The sequence below is a fragment of the Grammomys surdaster genome, unplaced genomic scaffold (genome assembly GCF_004785775.1).
Source record: "Grammomys surdaster isolate TR1022 unplaced genomic scaffold, NIH_TR_1.0 127, whole genome shotgun sequence".
Classification (NCBI taxonomy): domain Eukaryota; kingdom Metazoa; phylum Chordata; class Mammalia; order Rodentia; family Muridae; genus Grammomys; species Grammomys surdaster.
In genome coordinates, this window is record NW_021604585.1 from 3,810,980 (window position 1) to 3,816,471 (window position 5,492).

The 5,492-nt window shown below is 45.2% G+C and overlaps 1 long non-coding RNA gene across 1 annotated transcript in view; it reads left to right on the plus strand.

Annotated features, from left to right (window-relative positions):
- Window positions 1-916: 916 nt before the first annotated feature.
- The window catches only part of LOC114639878, an 11,598-nt gene continuing 7,022 nt past the window's right edge, over window positions 917-5,492 (plus strand). Inside the window, exons 1-2 of the long non-coding RNA XR_003714074.1 lie at window positions 917-1,096; window positions 2,174-2,297. This is a non-coding gene — a long non-coding RNA (uncharacterized LOC114639878). The remainder of the gene's footprint in view (window positions 1,097-2,173; window positions 2,298-5,492) is intronic.

The window sequence follows — 5,492 nt, forward strand, 5'->3', positions numbered from 1 at the left end:
AACCTTTGTTGAAATTACAATAAAGCAAAAATGACCGAAACATATATATTTTCCCCAATATCCTTTGTGGAAAGTACCCTTTGAGGTGCATTTAAAAAGATACATTTTATTTGTCTCTAGAGAATTTAATACAGGTATACAATGTATTTTGGTCATATTCATTTCCCACTCCTGGACCACTATCCCAGGAAACCCCTACGTCCTTCTTCCAACCTCATGTCATTTCTGTGATTTTTTAAAAATAGAAAATGAAGGATTTGTTTTCTTCTCTCATTTAAATGAAGTCTAAAGGTGTGAAGGCAGTACACTAGACCATGGGAACACCCCCCTTCCCCCCTACACACACCCAGTGCCACCACCCCCAAATCCTTGACACCGTTTCAGGGGGCAGACATATAGGGTGCCCAAAGGAATTAGACTCAGGGTTGAGTTTCATGGATTAATATTTCCCTCTTTCAAGTCCCTCAACTTCTCAAACCTGCTTGTAGTAACAGGAACAGAGTGGGATACAGTCCCAGAGCCAAAGGATCCCTCCTCACACCTTTAAGTGCAGTTCCACCTCTGTCCCCACGTTCAACTTCCATGGGGACACCCATCTAGCCTCCAGTGAGCGACCGTTTCCTGGGACGCGAGACTCCTCTCAACGCTCAGGCCCGCGACACTGCAGCTCCCGCGTTGCCAGCTCTCCTGGACCAAGTGAGTGTGCCCGTGGCTGGACCCCTCGTTCCCAGCCTTCCTTCCCGGTAGAGCTCCCAGACTGGCTCTCAGTAGCCCCCTCTGGCGCCCGAGACCTTCAGGAAAGTTGCTTCGGGCGGTGGAGGGGCGTCATCGCCTCCTAGCAACGCTCCTAGCAACCGGATAACATCTGCTCCCTTTGGTCCAATACGCGCCTAGAAAAGCCGCGCGCCCGCCTCGCGTTCTGAGCCGGAGCGAGAGGCGCTTCAGAGAAGGAGGGACCGACCTGCAGGAGCCGGCCGCCCCGCCGAGCTGCAGTCGCCGCCGCCGCCGCCGCCGCTGTCGCTGTCAGAGCCCGTCCGAAGAGTGACACCTTCGTGAAAAACAGGATCTGTGAAACACTTGCACACGCAGTCTTCGGGTGAGTGGACCCCTCGCAAGGTATGCCAGGACCCCTCCAGCCAGGCATCTGACCCGGAGGCCCAGAGAAGACGCATTCCCTCCCGCTGGAGCCTAGGGACTTGGCCTCGGATCCCACCCTGCCCCCGGCCACTGAAAAGTGACGAGCCACTGGCCCGAATAACTTGATTTGTTTTTTTTTTAAATGCCAGGATTGGATATTGAGACTCCCCCTCTGTTTTTTACTGTTCAGTTAGTGCTCAGAAGTTTTCCACCCTCCTTGATTTTGCTTTGCCTAGTTGCCCGAGGTTGGAGAGCTGGAGGCAGCGAGCGCCCAAAGGCAGCCGCTGGTTATGGCTAAAACGACACGAAGTAGGCTTCACTAAATTCAGTCAACACGTATGGAGAGCGGGCTTCTGTTTTTGGTCCTCATCTGGAAAGGGTCCAGCTGGCCAGGAGCAGCGGTTCACGGGTCCTTAGCCTCCTGAGCAGTAACCATAGTAACTCACCTCTCTAGATGGGATCGTCCTTATTGGATGCCCGTCTTCCCTTGGAAAGCCCGTCTCTCTAAATATAGAAGATGATGAGATCCGTGAGCACACAGCCATGCAGACTAGGTGTGGTTAAACGGAACCCTTTGCTGAGAACTATCTTCAAACGTGGAGCAGCTACTTCAAACCTTGCCAGAAAGAGTCAGTATGTCAGAGAAAGACCTAGTTATGGTGTTTTGAGTTAATTGCTTTGTTATTTTGGAGAGTGATACAGCCTAAAATTATACAAGAGCCGGCTGTGATTTTTTTTTTAAAAAAAATCAAATTTCCCCAAAATAACCACCCGAGTAAATCACTGGCAAGATGAATTATTTTGCACTTTCCAGATCTCTTAGGGGGAGTTGATGTTGCTCCTACTTAAACTTAAGTGATCCTGTGAGTTTGAAGGTTTATCTTTCTGTCTTAACCGCATTCTAGATCGGCCCCACCTCAAACGTCTCAGAGCCACCCCCCCCAACCTGCCTTCTCCTGCCCTGATAACTAATTCATGTTCCTGTATCCCTGATTCTTTAGAGGTGTCTTATGCCAGTATGTCTCCTTGTTTTAAGATCCCAGGTCCCCATTCATGAGCCCGAGGCTGTGAGACATGCTCCACGTGCCAAGGGGAGTTCTCACCAAATCTTCTGAGGCTGTCCTAGACATACACTGTCCGGTCTGAGTCAGCATTACCAGGTAATCACCATCTGAAGAGAAATTACTGTTTAAATATGTATCCAGAGAAATAAATGCTAATGTGGCATCACAGCAACTTACAAGATCAATAGAAGGGGCTGTTTATGTGAGCGGTTGCTGGGGAGAAGTCAATAAAGGTTTTCTGCAAAAAGGACATTTGTAGGCTAGCAGACTTGCCTCTCTTAGACCCCTGTGAATTGGGTGGGCCAAGTGAGGGAGACTAGAAGTCAGGAGGAAGCTTTCTGGGCATGCTGGCAGTGGTCTGGGGTGAAAGAAGCCAAGAGAGAATCCTTCAAGTTCCCATAGGAGGTTGTGGGGACTTTTTGAATGCTAATTTACATGGAGACTTATGGTAGAGACCAAGGAGAATTAACTACGTTCTTCCCAATTGTAAGACTGAATTTGATGCTTAAACTCTCTAGCACCATGGAACTCGGTGTACTGAGGTATCTCTGGGCAGTACCCTGCCAGAGGTGACTAGCCAACGAATGACAATGACGATTTCCAAAAGATGTGGCCTCCAGAGAGACAGGCAGTTGGAGAGACTCCATTCAGACGTCTATTCAAAACATTGTTCTGATTTCATGTGGCTTTAATGAATGTCATGAGACTTTGAAATCATCCATTTAATGTTAGGCTAAGATAGCAATATATACAGCACCAAAAACTGTTCACTGGCTTAGTACCAGCCACCCTCCACTCTTCTCCCACGATAATTACCATATTTTATCATGAGAAACAAATTTGTGGAGACAAGTGAGACTTACTGCAGTCTCCCAGGAGGTGTGTAAGTGTTTGTGCATGGCTCATTCTTGGCCGTGATGATCAGTTCTTGTATATATATGCATTAGTCTTGTAATTTGTACACACACACACACACATATATATGCATATGTATATGTATATAATATACCCTGTTTCTTATGCAATATACATAGAAGTTTAAAACCCCTGTGTCCTTTAATGTCTGTGAATGACACTTGCTAATCCATTGAGATGACCGTTACAATCAAAAAGTCAAAGGACTTCTCAAAATTTAGTCTTGACTTTCATCATGAAAGTCCAAAATGTGGAATATATACTGTGCAGATGTATATGTCTGTTTTAAAATCATAGTATTTAGTCATAAGTATTTTTTAACAAGTAAATACTATGAAGCTAGAAAATACTTAATCCTAGTGATGTTGGTGGATTCACAGCTACAGTGACTCTGTAGTGACCCTTATCAATGTAGCTACCATCCATGCTTGCTCACTCTGGGCTATAAAGAATGTGTGTGTCTGGGATATGATGCCTAGCTCAAGCTCAGGGCAAACAAGGGCTTAAGGATGAAGCCAAGATCTGGAGACAGCCTTCCATCCCCAGTGGCTCAATCTGTGGTGAAATTTTTAGGAGCACATTAACATTCATGTTTGGATTCATGTCATGAAACTTCTGTAAGGCTTCGAAGATGCCTTGAGACACAATGGGGTCTTTGAAATCTCCATCAAGGCTTCTACTCCCTGGCTCCTTGCTCTTCAGAAAACAATGAAGTCCCAAGTATACCTGAAAGCCAGCGCACAGCCAGCTTAGACTGCCAGAATATCGCACATGCTTCTGAAGTCAACATGAAAATGTAAATATGAAGTGAAATATGAAACATATAAAAATACAAGAATAAAAATATAAGCATAAAAATGAAAAGTAGCTTTTTCAGAAACAGAGGCAAGCATGAACTAACCAAACTCAGAATTGAGGCTAAGGAAGGGAAACCTGCCTTCTTGTTGGGCCTGGGGGCCTGCAGAAGCCAGTCTTGTTAAGTTTCTTTATTTACATGTAATCTTTAAAATTAAGTCATCTATTTAAATACATGTAGTAGTTTCCTTCCCCCTCTTACTCTAACACAGTTGCTTTCATTTTTTTCCCAGTCAAAATTATACAAAGATACCGATACAGAGCCATTCCATTTCTGCTAATATTTCTCAGTGGGGTCATTGAGAGGGTGGTATTAGTGAAAGGCAGTAAGGGTTTACTAATGTTGTGTTCAGTGTTCAGTACTGTAAAAGAGAGCCTTATATTTAGAAAAAAAAAACCCCAGTGATTTGCTTTTATATTCTTAAGAAAGAATCTTCCTAACAGAGAGAGATAGGAGACTTGTAAACATTAATGATTGAGTGGATGGGGAAGAGAGACAAGTTTGAGGCTGGGAACTCTGCAGGATTGTAGGAGAGAGTCTGTGAGACTTCACGTGCGTATCCAAAGGGTCAGAATATGAAAAAGCTGGGAGTATTTTAGAAAAGAAGTGGGAACCAGGAGCTCAAAGGCTCAATTCTGTCTGTAAATGCTATGTGCCATGTAGGGGTGAGACAGCCAGTGGCTTTGTGGGATTTCCTGAGCTTGAATTCAATGCTATTCGAGGATGCCCCGTACCCATTGAAGAAAAGCACCTCACTGGTAAAGATCATTTTTTTGCTAGAGAGCCTCTAGTTGGGAACTCAAATCAGACACCATAAGACCGAGTTTGATAAAGCCCCACAAGAGCAGAGCAAGGACTCCTGGGAAAGTGAATGAGGGTTCAGACTTGAGTTTCACACAGACCATGGACAATAGAAGCAAACCTGGCCTTGGTGGGGCAGGGTGTTGTTGGTATGCTCAATAAAAAGATGGTGGGTGATATATAACAAAAGACGGTGTGAATGATACCGCTTAGGACTCTCTAAAAGGCCGTTACCCACAGGTCAGGGGTCAAAACTCTCCTCTCTGGGCACTGGCCATGGGTACACACAGGAGTTAAAGTGTCTCTCTAGATATTATCAGTGAGATATTTTTGGATGCTTCATATTCAGAAAGGTAGTTGCTTGGCCAATTTTCTTTCTCTGTCCATCATATGTTGTGAGGTGAAGGATGAAGGGAATGGGGCCATTCCCCCAGAGAGTTGTAAACACAAGATGTACTCTGTAAGCTCACTGTTGTTTGGCTTCAGTCATTGGCAGGGCTAGCTTATTGGAGAAGGCTGGCTGTGATGCATCATAACTTCCTTATTGCCTGGCTGGTCACCTCTTGTTTAATGGTGTTCTCTCTGGCTCAGTGATCAGTAGAACAGGATGGGCTTGTGGGATTGCTGGTGCTCTGTTCAATAGTCCATGTCTGCACTTTGGACTATGCCAGGGGAATCAGGAATCAGGAATCAGGAATCAGGAATCAGGAATCAGGAAT